This window comes from Stenella coeruleoalba (genome assembly GCF_951394435.1).
Source record: "Stenella coeruleoalba genome assembly, chromosome: 2".
Lineage (NCBI taxonomy): Eukaryota > Metazoa > Chordata > Mammalia > Artiodactyla > Delphinidae > Stenella > Stenella coeruleoalba.
The window spans coordinates 120,160,764-120,180,760 of NC_137147.1; the positions used below are offsets into that span (position 1 = coordinate 120,160,764).

At 42.0% G+C, this 19,997-nt stretch overlaps 1 long non-coding RNA gene across 1 annotated transcript in view; it reads left to right on the forward strand.

The window, feature by feature from the left end:
* LOC307182718 overlaps nt 1-10,011 on the forward strand; it is a 43,374-nt gene extending 33,363 nt beyond the window's left edge. The window contains exons 2-3 of the long non-coding RNA XR_013827244.1: nt 4,287-4,434; nt 7,586-10,011. This is a non-coding gene — a long non-coding RNA (uncharacterized lncRNA). The remainder of the gene's footprint in view (nt 1-4,286; nt 4,435-7,585) is intronic.
* The last annotated feature ends 9,986 nt before the right edge of the window (nt 10,012-19,997 follow it).

Below are 19,997 nucleotides of genomic sequence, written 5' to 3' on the forward strand. Positions count from 1 at the left end.
GAAAAATCAGATTCAAAAACAAAAACATCATGTAATATTTATATTATCAGAAAAAATGTTTTTATGAAAAATATTTTAGGAACATCTATAATTAGTTCCTGGAATAGTTTTTTTTTTTTTTTTTTGTATTGTTTAATTTTTTGTCTCTGTCAACAAATGTTTGTCATATTAGATCAGGTCATTTGAACTTTACATCCTATTTCCACTTTCCTTCCAGGACATATGAGCACGGGCAAACACTTTTTAATTATCCTGATCAAGGGTGGGGGACATATTTTTGCTGACCCCACTTGTAATCAACTATGATCTTCTAGAAGCAGGTGAATTGATTGCTTTTATCTTCTCCAACTAGTCAGAAGAGTGGGTCATACATTGTTCTGCCCTTTTGAAAAATGCAACTCAGTGATTGATTTTATGACTGCCTGTAGCAGCAAATTCCTCAGAATGAATTCTACCAGGTGAAGAAGTATTTCCTATAACTGGCTTTAAATTTCTTTAACATTAACTTCTCCGAGTGGCTCAATCTCTTATGGGACAATGTAATAAGGATCTATCAGCTTCACTGCCCAGTACCTATCTTTAATGCCTAAGTAAATCTCTTATTTTCCAGCCCTGACTTAGTAATTTTAACTTTTGAAATCTCTCGTCATGAGTGAATCTACACTACTTGGTTTCTTGCCCTGCTCTGGAGCTCTGCCATCCCTGAACTACATTCTTTAAGGTGAGAAAGTGAAAAATGGAGACAGTAATGCAGATGAACATGGATTATTCTCCTCTATAATGCTATGGTACTATGCTCGCTCTTATTTTTTTATCTTCTTGATTTCTCTGAACAAAAAAAGGAAAATTCATGGAAGACAATGGAAAGTTGCTTTGAAAATTTTTTTCTAGTTCATATTCACATACAGTGCAATGTTCCCTTTTACAGCATTATACAGTTGGGGATTTTTTATCCTTTAGAAAATGACCTAAAGGGGCTTTGGCATTAATTGTTCTAATTTCGACATCCCCTGGGTGTGGGGTGAAGCCTTCTTTTTATTTAATAGAATAGACATCTATTTTATTAAATAAATGGAGATCTCAAGCATTAGTTACTAATGAAATCAAATTATATATAAAATGTCCAACTATACAAACACCACATTTTTCTCTAGATTTTTGCCAAGATACACCTCATCTCCATCTGCACCCCCAAATAATATTATTTCTAGTGTCTTTCTTAGTTATGTAATGTCACTGTCAATTTGGACTTATTTGGTGAGAAGAAAACTTCTGTAAGATTTTCAAACCTTAAGTGAAAAAATTATATTTTAACAAAACATATTTTGTGATTTATTTATTGAGATGTATGTGAGAGAGATATGATGCTTTGCGCTTGTTTAGTAAATTGGCTTTGAAATTATGTATTTAAATTGTGGAGGCAGGACCCAGAAGGACCAAAAAAAAAAAAAAAAGACACATTGCGGTACACACTGAGGCAAGAATGGTTTTAATTTTGTTTAATTATGGTGTTTCCATGAAGAGGAGATGATAGAGGAGGGAAAGAAAAAGAGGAGGGGAGAGGCCACATGGTGGGGGCTATGACAAATTAGGAATGCCTCTGCAGTGATGTTTTTTTTGCCCTTTCTCTCATGTTCTTCCCTCCCTCCCTCCCTCTTTTCCTTCCTTCCTCTCTCTCTTTCTCCATATCTTCTCTCTCTTTTACTTCCATCAAAGATTATTGAGCACCTACCATGTGTAAAGATTGTGCTTCCGTCAAAGATTATCGAGCACCTACCATGTGTAAAGACAGAAATAGTCTCTGAACTCAGAGCAAGAAACATGCAGTCAAAAAGCAATCGCATGAAGTGCCTTAGAAGCCATTGTATAGGAACCAGTGGAGCGTGGGTAAAGAGCCCACGTCTTAGTTGAGGGGGCTGTGAAGATTTCCTTTGGGAAGCCGTGTTCAAGCTGATGCATGAGGGATGGGTGGAAGTCTGCCGGGAGAAGAAGGAGTTAGGAAGAGAAAAAGTCATCCATAAAGCAAACAGGGTTTGTGGCAGACAAGCTGAAGGAAGTCGAGGAGGGCTGGAGGGTTGAAGGGCAGTGTTCTAAGGAAGAGTTCACTAGTGAGGACATCAGGGCTTGGAGTGCCAGTTATTGCTTTGAAAACACAACTAAGGACAGTGTTTGGTGTTCTTTTCCTTAAATCTAGTAAAGATTAGATAGACTTGAAATCATTACAGTAAAATACTTTGAAGTCGCTTTAGGATTTCAAGAAAGAGGACCATTGGAAATTCAAGAATACACCAAACATCTGCATCCCTGGAACCTCCTCCCTATATGAGGACCAGAATATGGGATATGGGCAGCCCTGGGGGACTAGCTGGGTATAATGGCAGTTACTGTATCTGTAAACTGGCAGAGGCTCACCTGGTGTGGAGAGATTCTTTTCTTTAAGGGTACTCCTTTCAGCATCAGGCACATACAACTTAGAGATACCATAGACAACTCCTTTCCAGATATGGAGTACTATATTTTTTAAGGATTTTTTTTGATGTGGATCATTATTAAAGTCTTTCTTGAATTTGTTAAAATATTGCCTCTGTTTTATGTTTTGGGGTTTTTTTTGGCCACAAGGCATGTAGGATCTTAGCTCCCTGATCAGAGATTGAACCTACCCACCCTGCAATGGAAGGCGAAGTCTTAACCACTGGACTGCCAGGGAAGTCCCAGATATGTAGTACTTTTAATACTAGCTCTCAAAACTTTTTTTTTTTTAGTCAAAACCATGAAAGTCATAAAAATTAAACAACATTTTAGCTTTCCCATGCAGGGGGAGTATCACTCTGTTGACAATGAGTAAAAATTAAAGGTCAGAGTCAAGATCCCCCTGCCCATCTTCCCACTGGTACAGAAAAATAATTGCAGGGCTCTGACTGCACCTGAAGGCAAAAGCCCCAGGGCCCCTCCATTCATCTATCCACGTCTCCATGACTGACAGGAGAGCAAGGGACATTCAGCTTCAAGTTGAGAACAAAATTTGCTAGAATAGGGCTCCTTGGAGCCCAGCATATTTCTGCCTCATGGAGTCATGATTTACTGGACACCAAGAAGGCAATTTGAGCCCGCATCCTTCTTCCAAATATTCTTGATGAATGAGTTTAACATCTCAGTTTACTAGTCTATCTGCTTATATATCTTATTTGATCCCCTAATTTTATTTTTGTTTGGCCTAACGAAGGCAAGTGGTCAGGAGAGGTATCTAAGATATAGGTGCTCTTTTGCAAATGTAAGAAAGTATTCTGAAGCTTGGTTGAGGAGTCAGTGTAGGGTCCTAGACCATCATTCAGTTTCTGGCCTTAATATTCTTTTATACCAGAAAAAATTAAAGTTGAAGCAGAAGTTATATGCCGAATCATTACAGAGCCGTGACTCACCCACGTTCTCACAGAGGCAGGGAAATGCTTTGGGTGCAGAGACAAACAGCACGGGACCAGTGCCTTCATTCTTTAGGTTGATATGTTGCTTAAACATTTGAAACCATGTTTCCTCAAGGGATATATAGATCAAAACTCTTTTGCTTAGACATATTTTAATACAGTTTGTATTAATAATTAAATTTTTAACTTAAAAGAGATTCTAAACTGAAATTGTTTTATTAAAATACTATATCTGGGCTTCCCTGGTGGCGCAGTGGTTGAGAGTCCGCCTGCCGATGCAGGGGACACGGGTTCGTGCCCGGGTCCGGGAGGATCCCACGTGCCGCGGAGCGGCTGGGCCCGTGAGCCATGGTCGCTGAGCCTGCGCGTCTGGAGCCTGTGCTCTGCAATGGGAGAGGCCACAGCAGTGAGAGGCCCGCGTACCGCAAAAAAAAAAAAAAAAAAAAAGTTAAAAAAATACTATATCTATCTATCTATCATCTATATTTGGGGGAGAAGGAGAATAGGGGTTAGGATAATGTGTGTGCTAATTCAGATTCATAGAGGCCAATCTGATATTTTGAGAGGCTATCTCCAACTTCATGTGACACCACTAACCGAATAGCCACATTTGTGGAATCCCCTTGTGCAGGCAAAGTGCTTGTCAGGCAGGGATATCACCATGTCCCCTGGATCCTGGAACACTTCCCAGAACCTTTTCCTGAGTTTTCTACAAAGAAGGGACTCAAAACACACTTGTTGAACTGAATTAAATAACAGAGCAGCACAGCTGGTGGCATCTAAGGATGCTGAAACACTCAACCCCAGTGTCCATGCCTGAACCCTGATACTACTAATTTCTTTCCTGCCTATTTCCCGTTCCAGATAGAAGAATATCCATAACTGGGGTAGTCAACTCAAAACAGCAATGATGACAACAATAGTGCAGTAACGACCTAGACTGAGCACTTACTGTGCATCAGAGACTGTGTCAAGCACTGATTTTCTGTGATCCTTACAGCAGCTGGAGGAGGTATGTTGCTATAATTATTTCTGTTTTACAACCAAGGGAGCTCAGGCTTAGAGAGGAACTGCTCAATTTCATAGGACTAGTAAAGGGTGGAGCCAGAAGTCCAGGTTGGTTACTATTGTCTGATTCTTGATACTGTGCTGTTAATCATTATCCAAACTCAGCAGGCTGGACCTTAAAGCCCAGAAGGTTTTAGAAAATCTAGATAGATTTCCCTGGGCCCTAGCACATCTAAAGCAAATTTAGAGTGGGAGACCTCCCCTTGGGGCCGATTCTTTCATTCTTTCCTTTGTCCTTCCTTTCTTTTTCTCACAACTCTATTAAGCTGTGCCAGGAACTGCAAGACACTTGTGTGCGTGTGGGAGAGCGGAACGAGAAAGACCCTGTTCATTCTGATCCTCTGCCGTCTTCCTGTTCTCACAGGACTGATGGGCTAAACAGTCTTAATACCTGGCTGTCACCATCCCTTTGGAAGACTCCAGCAGACCCACATGTCCTACAGTTCAACTTTTCTAACCTACCTCTTTGTAATTCCTAAGTAGAATTCTGAGCTCTGTTGTCATATTTCAGTTTTACAGTTACTCCAAAATATTTTGATCTAAATGTGCCCTTAATGTCGTGCTTTATTCATGCGATATGACTTACGTTAGTGACTGCTTGCTTTTGAGCCATATGCCCTGAATAAGTTATCAGGTTTCATTGTTTACCCTTAGTTTAAAAAAAATTCCATACGCTCTGACCTCATGACACCTAAACCCCGCTCATGCAGTTAAAACAGGAAAACTATAGTTATCTGATATCGTGAAGGTAAATCAGCTGGTCGAAACACTCAAATGTTTCCTTTTCCACTGGTGTGAGGGCATTGTGGGAGTCATAGATTATTAGTCAGGAAAGCATAGGAGAGAATTTTTGTTTGTTGGTTGGTTAATTTCCAGAGTAAACCCAATTCAAACATACAGTACAGCGCACTTATTTTTCATTGTTAACACATATAATTATGTCATCCTAGAAGAATTGCCCAAAGAAATAGAAAAAAACATTACCATATGGATTGTTTAATGGCCCTTGTCCTGCCTGCCTGTGGAACTGTCTGAGAAAGGAAAATACATGAGCATTAGTCAGGCCCTCGGAGTGAGGAGGCTTCTCACTGTCAGCAGTGCCAGGTTAGCCGGGGTGTCTGTGGAGCAGGCTTTGGCAGGCTACCAGAGAGAGGGCATTTCATAATCCAGGACTTACCCCGGAGGATTCTGAGCCAAAAAGACACTGTTGAGAGTCACGGGCTAGAGTAGAGCGAGATAATTTATTCTGTGGACCAAAAGCTCCGCACTTAAAGACATTTCCTTTCTAGTTTAGGCTTCCTTTTATTTTAGCTGCTGCACATTTTTTTCTCACCAGATTTCACAACGTACAAAATCATTCTGTACCTGAGTGAATTGTTACACAAATTCATCACTAAAGAATATACTGGCTATACGGGTGTGGGAGGTGGTGGTGGAAGAGATGCTGGTGTTTGTAATAAGATATAATAATAATGAACTTTTACTGGGCACTTTTACTAAGTGATGCGCTAAGACATGCATGAGATATCTCAGGTAATGCTCAGAACCCTAGAGTCTGGGTACTATTACCAAGTTAATTTCAGTTGAGGAAATAGAAGCATGGAAAGGTTAAGTAAGTTGCCTGAGGTCACAGAGCAAGTAAGTCACCAAGGCAAGGCATGAACCTCTGTAGCTTGATCAAGTTCATGTTCTTAAGAGTTACTCTTTGTTCCTCCAAATGGCCCCAGCTCTTGCCTCGGTGTCCCCCAAGATTTGTTCTGGTTCTCCATATTTGCTAGGGACCTATTGTGCTAACTAATATGTACTTTAAAACTCCAAGAAACACATTGGATTAGAAGACAGTTAGGCAATTTCTTACAAAACTAAACACACTCTTCCCATATGATCTAGCAATCACACATTCCTTTATATGTATTCATATGAGATGAAGATTTATGTACACACAAAACTTTGTACATGGGTGTATATAGCAGCCTTATTCATAACTGGCAAAACTTAGTACTTGTCAAGATGTCCTTCAGTAGGTGAATGGATAAACAAACCTTGGTACACCAGACATTGGAATATTATGTGAAAATAAGAAGAAGTGAGCCATGAACAGACGTGGAGGAAACTTACATACACTGCATGTAATTCCAACTATATGACATTATGGAAAAGGCAAAACTATAGAGACGGTAAAAAGATCAGCTGTTGCCAGAGGTTTCATAAGGAGAGAGGGATGAATAGGTAGAACACAGGGAATTTTTAGGACAGTGAAGCTATTCCATATGATACCCTAATGGTGGATACATATTATTATATATTTGCGAAAACCCACAGAACATACAACACCAAATGAACCCTAATGTAAACTATGAACTTTAGCTAATGATAATGTATCAGTATTGGATCATCAATTGTAACAAATGTACCACACCAATGCAAGATGGTATTAGGTGGGCAAGGTGGGGAGGGGTGTGAGGGGATATACAGAAACTCAAATTTCCTATAAATCTAAAATTCCTCCAAAAAAAAGTCTATTGATTTAAAGAAAGGGTGTTGGTGAGTTTGGATGGGAGGGGCTGGGAGATAGGACTGGAGAAAGAGGTTTTATCCTTTCCTACCTTTTATATGTCGATTTAAAATAAATTAAAATTTAAAAACCAGTAAAGGAAAGAATTCTGAACTTTGGGCATGATCCTGAGGCTATGGCTTCAAGTTTTGTTCCTTTTTTTTTTTTTTTTTTAGTGTAAAGTAATTCTTTTTTTTTTTCTTAAACACTGTTTTAGTTTTTAATTTATTTTTTTTGGCTGTGCTATGTGGCTTGTGGGATGTCAGTTCCCCAACAAGGGACTGGACCTGGGCCACTGCAGTGAAAACCTGGAATCCTAACCACTAGGCCACCAGGGAATTCCCAAGTTTGGTCCATTTTAAATGATGGAGTCTTGGTCTCCTGTGTTCTTGATGGAATAGAGGAGCCATGCTCAGGAACAACCTGTTTGGTCAGAAGGTGGCTGGGGTAGAGGCAAAGGGTGTTAAGTTGGGAATTGCTATAGGTCTTCATGCTGCGTGCTCTGACCCTGCTCAAATCTGCACATTCATCTCTTCCTCAGAGATCCTTCGGAGAGCCCATTCTGGCGGACCAGTTTGCACCCTGAGCTTGCTGAGATGAGACAATGAGACAACTTCTTTCTTGGGAGAAAGAAGAGAAGAGCAGAAGGCAAGGGGGAAAAAAGAACAAAGAAAGAGACAAAGGAACAAAGGAAGAGAAGGAGGGAGGGAGGCAGGGAGAATAATTTTGGTGGGCCAATCTGAAGGCTGATATAGCTTCCCACTAAAGGTTTGGTCTTGGCAAATGATGCTGGAGAAAGAAGGAAGGGTGTCTTCAGATTTTCTAGCAAAGATGGCTGGAATGTTTCCTAATCGCTCTCAACTCCAAACCTTGGAAAGAACATTAAACCAAAAAGGGGACTAGCTCATGTCTGTTGCCATTTCCTGCATATTCACCACCAGGCCTGGTTGATGCCATTAATCATACAATGTGTCCATCTGTGTGCCTGTCACTTGAGCTACTCCCTATGGTCAGAAAAGCAGATGACAGGCAAATGCCAAACTCTTGGTTGTGTGGGTCTTCAGTGGTGACTCTGGGTAGAGAAGTTACTTCTCTCTGCTTACATTTTAATTTTCATTATTCATTAAATTTTCTAATTTACTGTGCACAATGAGGCAGTTATGTTTAGAGAGAATGGAATGAACCCAAATCCATTTGGCTTCCTTGCTGAACTGAGGACATGAGAGGTTTTACATATCTCTGGGCAGTTGATATAGTAGAAACACACACACACAAAACCTCATACAATGAATCAAGAATAGGGGTTGGGCTTCCCTGGTGGCACAGTGGTTGGGAGTCTACCTGCCAGTGCAGGGGACACAGGTTCGTGACCCGGTCCGGGAAGATCCCACATGCTGTAGAGCGGCTAGGCCCGTGAGCCATGGCTGCTGAGCCTGTGCTTCCGGAGCCTGTGCTCCGCAACGGGAGAGGCCACAGCAGTGAGAGGCCCGCGTACTGCAAAAAAAAAAAAAAAAAAAAGAATAGGAATTATCTGAACAAACTAGTTTTCTATATAATCATTCAAGGAATGTTTACTTTTATATACAGAATCATCTAGGACAAGCATTTTATTTAGTTGTGTTACACATAAATGACTTAAGACTGGAAATTTCCAGTTCTTACCGACTCCCCATCTTCCAGGGAGATTATACCCATGAACTCTAATATGTAAGAGAATTGCCCAAGTTATGGAATATTATTTTCAACATGAAATTTTATTTCAATATGTGGACCCCCAAAAGCCCCAATAAAGTTGAATTATTGTCTCAATGTGATGTTCCCAGAAAACCAGGACTTACAGCTCCTTCCCAGGCAGTTTTCTGAGAACTGCCTGACTGTTTCTGCAGCTGCTGGAGGCTGGCTTCAGGGTTCCTTTGGGTTCTTTCAGGATGAATCTTTAAATGGCACCTTAGTCTGTCCTTAAAAGCAAACTCCAGAAAGGTTTGATTCTATTTCTAGAAGTGAATTAATTATATCAGGAAGGAAACCATACATTCCAACTCTCTACAATCTCCTTCGGATTTCGAGACTCATTTTGGATAGTGAAGCACCTTCCCTGAGTTTTATTTCATCCATTTTCTTCATCAGAAGAGGTGGACTTGGGCTGTCTACCCCTACCCACTCTTGCTGGGGTTTCTCACCCCCACCCAGTGGGAGGAAATCATGAGAGCAATGGGCATGAGTTATGGTCCCAAGACAAAGGAAACTAACTGGGCATCATTCTCAGCGTTGGCTTTGTTCATGCCATCCTCTACCAACATAGCCTCTAGATCCAGACAAAGGATCTTGAACAATGGATTTTTTTCCAAAAGTGAATATTTCACACATTTCCAAAGCTCTCAAGCAACAGTAAACCACTGCCCATTTACTGAAGGCCTGCTCTGATTCAGCCACCATGCCAAATGCTCTACAAATTTTGTCTACAGTCTTACTGGTACTATTATTTCTGTTCCACAGATGAAGATTCTAACACTTAGAGGTGTTATATCATCATCATCATCATCATCATAAATAGCAATAATGGTGATTTACACTGATGAACTCTTTTTCAGAAACATGGAGAGCCATGTTATTTCCTGAATCCTCAAACAAGTTTGTAAATTAAGGACTGTTAATACCCCCATATCACAGATGAAGAAACTGAGGCTCAGGAAATTAACTGATGTGCCCAAGGCCATAGAATGCATCACATAGAAGTGTAAGAGGTAGCTTCACTCCAAAGCTTTTGACTTTCATTGCTACAATTTCTGGCTATGCAGTGGAGTAAAAATGAACTAAAAATTAATTACAGAAATATTTCATTAAGAAGAAAAGGGAAAAGTTAGGACAAAAGAGAATTAAAAAATCTCGCGACTGGAAACTTAAATTTTGGAACAATTAAACATTCTTACTAATAAATGTTATACCACATTAAATACAAATCTCTTCAGTGTCAACAACAGTGTCTGCTTTAGTCTCATAGTCAGAGGTCTTTTATCTTTTTTTTCTTTAAAAAAAAATCTTTGGGCTTCCCTGGTGGCACAGTGGTTGAGAGTCCACCTGCCGATGCAGGGGACACGGGTTTGTGCCCCGGTCTGGGAGGATCCCACATACCGTGGAGCGACTAGGCCCGTGAGCCATGGCCGCTGAGCCTGCACGTCTGGATCCTGTGCTCCGCAACGGGAGAGGCCACAACAGTGAGAGGCCCACGTAACGCAAAAAACAAACAAAAAATAATAATATTTTTCCAAAACTTAAAACAACTTTAATATTTGTGAAAGTAAATGTTAAACAATAAAAGGACATCATTTTGGAGTATTACAATGACATATTTTTCTTAAGAATATGACTCGTGTACTGCTTTATAATAACACTCAGGAAGTAAAAATCATTTGCATGAACAATAACTTGGGGTTGTAGGGATTGTGTGTAAAGTGAAAGGAGAGATAAATACTTTTAGAGGTGTGATGGTCTTCTCTTAGGTATAATACAATAAAATATAATATTATCCACTAGGGAGAAGAGCAATACTTCCTACTTTGGACCAGGTGTTACCAGGTGTGATTCTTGCAGTTCCTATTACCTCACATTCAGAACTAAACACATGCAATTCATCTGACCTACAGAGGAGGGGATGAAAAACAAAAAAAAAGGTCCATTTTATTGAGAAAAGAAAGATATATGAAAATAATGCTTATTTAACAAAGTGTAAAAAAGCTCTTGGTTCATTTTATTTGTTGAGACTGATAAGTCTAAGAGTCTTTCGTGGATTTTTATTGATGCATTTAGAGCACAATGCGGTAAAGTGCAAGAAAAAGCTGCAGGAGAGATGCAGTTGCACACCGCGCCACTCAGAACCAAAAGACTTCAGCCTGCTTACTTTTCATGGACTTGAATCAATCTTTCTTCCTCCAGCATCTCCATTCTGCCCCCTCCCTACGCACACGTGTGCACAGGCATTGCAGGAGGGAGGGAAGTTTATTCTCCACAAACAATTCGCTCTTTGGCCACTCTTTGAGCGTGTCAACCAGGTTGCCAATTCTGATGTAGACACCTGTCCATTTGGAACAGGAATGAAAACAGCCACTCATTTCCTAGAAACCATCAAACACCCTGTCAGGGAACAACAGCTCTCCATTAACTGCAATCTGGGCAAGACATGAACGGGTCACATCGATAGCCAATTACCAATCCTCTGAGCCATTCAGCTTCCTTCAGATTGATGAAAGTTCCTGATTCTTTCATTACAATACAGTTTGAGGAGGGTTATCTTTTAATCATGGTGATAATAACCTGCTAAAACTTTAATTTTTGTTGAGCAATTGGGTTTTTAAAACAATGCTAAGCAGAACTTGCAAATAAGGGTATAAGGCCAAGCCATATTTTAAGGTGACTCCCTGAATGATATCTTCATTGTTCAAACAACAACAAAAATGATTTTAACCACATGGCTATTGGATTCTGGAAAATTTGCATAATTTCAGATAGAAGCATGCACATTTTCCTGTGTGTGTGTGTGTGTGTGTGTGTGTGTGTGTGTGTTGGAGGGCTCTTAGCTCTTTATCTTGTTCTTTGTCCTTTGTCTTGCAAGACACTGGCTTGGTGTTTCTAAGTATGACATCCTCATGAATCCTGGGTGCAAAATATTTTAGGTTAGTGCTGCCTACGACTTTCAGATGAAATGTCACCATTGAAGTGAAATTTTTGAGAAAGCTGGGTCCCAAGTTTACGAGCTCCTCTCTGGCACAGGCTGGAGACTAATGTGGGTTTAATGTTGTTATGAGCCAGGCGGCTGAGCGGGGTAACAATATGAGTCTGTTGGACATGTCTTCTGGGTTGTCACGTTCAATTTGCACATGACCTCTTGGCCAAAAAATGGGAAAGAAGTGGTAGAATGTGGAACTGAAAGCTCATATTATTGCTTTGACAGCTTCACTCATCTAGAAGTAATGCAAAATGCAATTTATATTTATACACTCTGACCTCCTGCGCAGAGAGGGAAAGTATCTAATGATGGGTCGAGGTAGTGGAGGAAGAAACAGATCTGAATACAGCTGGAATTTGTCTACATTTTTGCTTTTCAACCATTCAATTACAGTCAAAAGATAAATGAAACACGAACAGTGCACTGGTGAGGTAGTGACACAATTATTTTATAGTGACTGGGTTCTGGCTTTGAGTCTTGGCAAAGGTGGTCCCGCAACACGCCTTATTTCACTGGAGACAGATAATCTGTCTGCTCTCACTGGACAAAGGCCCTCTGCTTGTAGGTGCGTCATTATGCCCATCAGAGAGGAAAAAAGACACCAGCAAGTCAGTGACACTCCGGATTGCATTTGGAAATTCTTGAGAGGGGCTGACACGTTAATCCTATTAACCAAGATAAATCAAGTCAGGCCTGGTGGTAACTGGGGCATTATTCACTTTCGAGTGGAAATAGGCAGTGGGCAGAAAGCACCATTTTCTTTTGTGCATCAGGAAATGTACTGGCTTTTACATGCTCCCAAATAGCTTCCTTCTGAATAGAGTCTATGAGCTAAGTGGGGAGAATGGGACTATAATTGTCAGGATCCTCAAATATGTCCTGAGGATTTCAGAACAGGGGTTTAAACGAATACCGTTTCTAGGATCTACAGCCTCATAGTCTCTATAAAAGTAGGACACACGGGGAAAAGGATTCTGGCTTTGTCCAGAGATTAAAAGGGACAATAATCTTCACCTTCATAAAGGCAGCAGCTCCTGAATGGCTGATGGCAAACTATCACTTGAAGATGCCCACATCAAAGGTTATACTAGAGACTCACAGATCAACCTTGAGAAATAAAGAGACATGGGAGATTGCAATAAACAATGCAGTAGAGTATTCCTAAAATGATTGCTCAAACAAGCATTTTTGTCTATATTCTTGCTAATTTTTTCTTAACTTTTATTCTTTGGGTGATAAAGAGTCTCCACTGCTCAAGTTTTCCTAGATGTATTAAACTTCTCCCCACTATGTCCCACCAGTGCTTTCTGATGCAGAAGACAGAAATACGTTTTCTTCCTTAACTGAACAGAATGGACTTTTATGTGGAGGAATATCAGACAACCCAGACTCTCAAATCAAACCTTCCTACTTTCCCTCTCTTATCACAGCTTATGACACAAACTCTCTACCACCTCCCACCCCCCCAAAAAAAGGAAATCACTTGCAGATTTCAGCTGGTCCATTTCTGCAGGTTTCTTTTAAGGAACAAAATGTGGTTTGGGTTTTAAAAATATTGTTTCTAAGGTTTTACTAACTTCCCAGTGTAGAAAGAAATTAGCAGAGAGTGTGTGAATTGGAGAGGGAAGGGTGCAGGAAGTCGGGAACCTCAGTCACACAGGCCAGAGTCAGGGCACCTGTCTCTTGGGGATGCTCTGAGGAGGTAGGATAGCATGCCTAGGGGTAAGTTAAGAATAGGATGTTTCTGCCTTACAGCTGGATGAGAATAATCTCATAGCCACTCTTCCTTTGTGGGTCTTTGAAGAGGAGTTCTGGGATTGGACATGGGGCCCTAGAGGTCAGGGAGGAGACCATCTCCATGACACCGGACATCATCTTCATGAGGGAACTCCCTACTTCCTTGTTTAAACAAATAAACCCAGGACAAAATAATGTGCCAGGGAGACAGCTGCTGAGTTTTTGGTTCCCCTTTCACAGTTACATCTCCCCCCTTACCTTCTCCCCTAATCCCTCTTTCCAACTGGGTGACATCGCAGACATTGATTCTCCTCTGTCACAAATGGTGGAAGACAAATTGAAAAATGGCTGGGGACACCCTGACTCCCCTCAGCCACCTTGGGGTATTCCAAGGTGACTTCTCTGGGGGTAGTCAGGTAAGAAGAAATGGGGCAGCTCTTTCTAAATACATAATGGTGGCAAAGAGGGGTGTTCCAGAGACCTGGGGATCAGGGACCCCTCAGAAGGATGTGAAGCCGGAGGTCATGTTCAGGGGCACTCACTGTTGCTAGGAAGACCTCGTACCTGGCCACCTGGGTGGCCTGCGGGACGGGACACACCATCTCCCTGCTTTTTGCAGGGGTGGGATGCTGACGCCGGTCCTGTTGCTCTCCCTCATTCCTGGTGAGATGAAATGGCAGTTCGTTCACATGCCGGGTAGGAAATCTCGAATAAATCTTCCTATTTTGATTTCAGGCTTATGAAAACAATTATGGTACTAATTAAAGATGGTTTGAACCAGTTAAATAACCAGCCTAGTGAAAAGCTCATGGGATGCTGGCGGGAGTGACCTGGGTACCGTTCTTCTATCCCCATTCTGTTCTGTTCCTCTTGGCCAAGCCCCCCACCCCTTAAAAAATTAACTAAAAAGTGCAAAGAGGCTCTTCTCATTTTGAGGAACACACCTTAGCAGCACGTGTTCGCGCAGCCTCCAGACCCAGAAACTTCTCCCAGAGCCGCGGGGCCGAGCCCGGGAGCTGGGGAGGCGGATCCCCCGACCGGAGACCTCGGAGCCCGAGGCCAGAGGAGGCCGCGCGGGCCGGTGTCCCTGGCCGGCCCCGCAGGAGTTAAACCCGGAGGCAGGCAAAAGGGAGGCGGCCGCGTCTCCTTTTCTCGGCCATCAGTTGGAAATAGAACGGCTGCCCTCTGGACTTTAACTCCCGCCAGAAAAGGCATTTTATTACAGGTTATGACAAGTTGCCGAGAGACACGGAGAACTCAAGAAAGAGCTGCGAGCGGAATAAAAAATGCCCGAGATGTTTGGGAGACAGAGCGAAGACGGCTTCAAATGATAGGTGTTAGCAGGACTCGGGATGGAATGTGCGCGCTCGGCCGGGTGGGAGCGGCCGCGTGGGGATGGAGACGCCCAGGCCCCCGCCCCCCGCGCCGCCCGCGCCCGCTTCCGACCTTCCCTTCATCTCCTCCAAGAGTCAAGCCACTGCTGCGACCGATCGTCCCAGAAGATTCGCGCCAGCCCCCTCCGCCCAAATTTGCTACTTTGCGTTTTTTGATTATCTGCAGGAAATCTGCACCTTCCTGTCCTTCCCGGGTTCTGTTTCTTTCTGAACCTCTGTGAGAATAGGGATGTTCCTCCTATAATCTGTGTTGTGCCCCATACACACTTCCACTTTCAGGTTTTCTGAGTTTACATCTTCTCACCTAGTTAAAACCGAAAAGAAAAAAGGAAATCAAGCAGAGAGTTCTATTTTCCACGAGGTGGGAGATGCGCCTTTTGGGGTTTCTGCTAAGTCAGTCCCGCAGTCTTAACAGCTGCTCAGGGTCCCGCTGACGAGCTGATTTTGCAGAGTGGGGAACACATCCCCCTTCTCCCTGGCAGCCTTTCAGATGCTTTTCATCACCCATTGCCAGTGGAAAATAGTTCTGTCTCCGTGAGTGCTCAGACCTGCAGAGCCCTGCCCTGCTCTGAACTCGCAGTGGGATGGAGGACTCCCAAGAGAACACAAAACCAGCGCCACAAATGCAAGTGGAGCTTGGTCTGAGGATGCCAGTTGAGTTCCAGGGGGGCAATTATCTGGAGAAATGCAGGAGGAAAAGTGTGGGGGGCAATGGATTCCCAAAAGGGAGAGATGTTTATCCAAATTCCATTCCTATTGCTCAGATCTAGAGAAGACATCGTTAGTAGTTTCAGAAGCAAGCCTCCCTCCAAAGTTCATTAATTTGCAGGTTTTGAGCTCAATCAAAGCCAGAAACAAGAAACTTTCTAACAGTAATACTTTGCACACTATGGTGAATACTTAAAACAACCAAAGAATCAAACAAACCTACAGATCTTTCTCTTCCCTCTTCCACCTCCTGGTTAAAAAAAAAAATCTATGGAAATAAAAAGTGAACAACTCTCTGGACCTCTATTACTGAGGAGGTAGAGAGAGCAGATAAACTGCAGATATATAGCTGGCGTTTGTCGCTCACTATTTCCATCCTTTGAAGGAGGGCTGGGTCCTGCCAGGTGTATGAAAAGTTGCTTAAGTTCTTGCCTGATGGTTGAATCCGATAAATGTAACAACTTCCCAAACTCGTAGAAAGGCAGTTTCTTGGAGTGATGGTCTTGAACATATATGACCCCTTCCCCTCCACTGCCACCCCGTGCCACAGACTAGTGCAAACACAATTTTGTTTTCCCAACCTCAATCCAATCTCTTACTAGAAGTTTCTTGCAGAACTATGTATCCCCTCATGTCAAAGTGTGCCTGATTTTTATAAACTTTAATTGCTCTCCCTCTGGAACTCTCAGTTAACCCTCCCCTCCCCACAACAACTTGTTTCAGATGTATAAACAGACCTTTACTGCAAATTTGTGACAGAAGTTGGAGAAAGTTCATAGAAAAACAACTGAGACTGCAAAGCAAGTCCTGGGCGCTCACCGTGTGCAGAGCAACTCCTGCAAAACTTACATCAAATGTAAAGAGCCGTGAGAATAAGTGGGATAGGCCCCTGGAAAATAGAAAATTTGTGTGGCATGAAGTTACAAGATGAATAGAATGAGAGATGTTATTTATTTTTCTGTCATGATGGGCCATTTGTAGTAATAGTACCTTGAAGATAAAACCATATTTCCCCAGAGATCCATTTATTTGTGTTATTTTTGTTTTAAACTGCTTCAGAACTTTAAAAAAGCAAAATTATTGTTCTTCAAATGCCTGTCCATTGGCAAGACATCAGCTAGAAGTTTTGTGGAATTCTAGGACTCTTTTCTTAAAATATTAAAATATAAAAAACTTTTAGCCTTCAGGATGGAAAATCTTCCTCTAAGGTTTTGTTTTTGAAAAAAATTGGGAGAGAGAAATTGCAAACGAAATCACCCCCCTGGCTTGGTCTGTGTAAATTGGGAATCCTTACGAATCTGCTGGGGCGATAGGAAAACGCAAACTGAACTGAGCTCAGTGCCCATTCTTGCCTTTGGCAAAGTCTTAACAGGTAAGAATCAATATTTCTTTTTTTCTTCTCTCTTCCTTTCTAGAATTGGGTTATATATTAATTTGTCTTCCAGAATCAAACTCAAATATGCTTAAAATTCATGGATTTTTTACATGTTCTTGTCCTTTCTACCTGTGGTGAAAATAGCAAATTGTTGAGAGTAAAGAAAAATCGCACATCTCAAACTTTCCCGTACATCCTTCCGAAAAGAAAGAGAATAGAGGGATTTAAGGAGAAGGTATGTGAAGCTATCACCAGCAACACCCCAGAAAAAAAAATTGTAAACATAAGAAAAGTCATCTGTAAGAAAGTTAAAACCAGAGCCATCACCTGTAAGTGAAATTGCCCTGCAGAGGTGTTCTGTATTGTGACGGGGGCAGGGGGAGGAGAAAAGAAAAAAAAGAGAGAGAGAAAAAGAGAAAGGAATCACCACTTGGCAGTGAATAAGAAGGAAGGTACTGATGAGCAGGGAAAGGGGACAAATTTGTAAAGAGAGTTTAAGTAAAACTCGGCAAAGTCCCTAGAAATATTTTTTGCCCCCCTATCTTTACAAATCTTCCAGGCAGCTTGGAGAAGAACTAGAAAGTGAGGCGAGGAAGATGAAATGAGGAACTCTGAGGAAGGCTGGGGCTGCTTCAGCCCCTTTGTAAGAAGCGCAGGGGCATCTCTTTTTACGGTTTTCCTCACTTCTGAGGCTTGGAATAATAAACTCAAGTGGCCGCCCGTCAGTCAGTTCCTGTCCATCTTCTTTAGCAAACTTGACATAGTGGAAGAAATATGACAAGTGACTTATTAAAGAGGAGCTAGTTGACTTTTAACCCCGACTGCCTTTCTCAGACCCCATTACCTGCAAATTTATCTAGCAATAAATTACCAGAATTACAGGGTGTGCCAGTGAGGAGGAAGAGAGGAGAAAGCAAAGCCGGGATTTTGTGAAAATATCAGGGAAAAGCAGAATGTTTTACCTTCCTATTTGTGCCACTTAAGGGGATGAGTAATATGTTGCAGAAAACAAAGCACTCCTAGTCTAAGAAGGGGGTCAGTTTCTCCGTACCAGAAAGCAGACAGAATTTCAGGGACCTTCAGCATCGCCCCTCCTTATATCCCTCTGATTCCCAGTTCCTTCCGGCAGAGCTTCTCAGGATTTTAATTCTTGTCATCTTTAATCCGATTTAAATGAATTTTTAACTTTATGAACAATAATCATATAAAGGGCTCTTCTCTGCCTCCCCTTCCTCCTCCACTTCCCCCTTTTTTTGGATACAACTCCTGTTTTTACTCTGTTGCAAACACTTCTCAAAAGGGAAGAAACATTTTCCATGTACTTTTAAAGATAGCTCAAAGACCCTCTCTAAGTCGAACTTTCAAAACTTTGAAAACGTCCAGGGACTATTTAATTTAGGTAACTGATAACATTATAAAAATCAGCAATAATCATTCAGGCATTCAAACAAAAGTTTCTTTGTGCTAATTGACCAGCCATTATCCTGGGGGGCTTGAGTAACTCGGCAGCAGTTGTTAGGCTAAAATAGGAAGGGATTTTTGAACACTTAGGGGTTTCTTCTTCTTTTAAAATGAAAAAGAGGAAAGTTGCTGTCAAAATAATAATAATAATGGTAATGATAATAATAATGATGATGATTATTTAGTGCTTTGGGCATAGATTTGTATATCCTGTTGCCAGGGTGAAGGCAATAATTGAATCTATCCCAAATCTGAGTGATGGAGTAGTCAGAAATGACTCCATGTGACAGAAGAGCCAGGAGGCAAGTGATGGATACTATTGTCCAAACGTGACCCTCCATTAACACCACCTATCAGCATCTGGATCCTGTCACTGTGTCCCATCCCAGAGCCAAGAGGGCTGCCTGGCATATTCCAAGCGCTTCAGGGGCTTCCAGGCTGTGCCTAACCCTGCATCAACTAAATGGATGGAGAGGCTGACCCAGACCTTGCTCCCTCTATCTCCACTCGCCTTACTACCCCTCTCCAGGCCCATTGTTGGGCAGGTGTTGGCAATTTGCTCCTTATCGCGCCTCTGTTTATGAGGGCTTTTTATTAATAACAAAGGGAGAATATTAATTAACACAATAAAATGAAACAGTTTGGAGAATCCACCAAATAAATCTTCTCATTGTCTAATTGGAGCTGGAGAGAAAGGGGAGGAGGAGGGGAGGAGAAGGCAAGGGGAGGGGGAGGGGAAGGTACAGATGACCTACTGGGTGACAGGCACAGGTTGGAAGGGTGACATTTTATTGTAAGCCTCCCAATGAAAGGAAGAAAAGGAAGGGACCAGTCAATTTAATGCAGGGACCAAGAGTGCAAGGGTGTTGCTAAGAGACAGGGATGCTGCTAAAGTTCTATCAGAAGCACTACTCTGACCTTATGCAAATAGAGGCGGCCAATGCTTTGTGGAACGGCTGAAAATTCCACCCCCTGTGTCACCAATACCTGGCATTGAGCCTTTTATTCAAATGTTCTCTAAAAACACACACAGAGGATGTGACACAGCATGACACATTTTAGAGGCTGTAAAACACACACACACACGCAGACAAAATGGGGGGAACACTAATAATAGTCATAATTTTTAAAAACCAGGGAGAGAAATCAACACCAGATCTTTCTGTGGAAATGTCTCCCATCTTTACCTTCTGGCACTGTCGCTTTCTTTTAGCTGAAAAGTGACCTAAAGATTCAGAAATTGTCTTCTGGTTGCAGAAATGAAGCTTATTAAGACACCACTGTGGCTCTCAAAATAGTGTCTTAATTTACATCCCAGGGGTGTGGGGAGGGGATGGTGTGACGGGATGGGCAGGGGGTGTGAAAGCCTGGTGCAGACTGGACAAATTACATCACATGCCCCCTCCCCAACTAATAAAGTAAGTATGCCTTTCCTTTCATTTTAACTATCCACCCTAGGACAATGTTAAGTGCAAAAGGTGAGAGGCTTGGAGACCAGTTGGTTCTCCCAGGAAGTTGACTGTCCTTACAGTTATATAAAGGCGGAAGGCCCGAC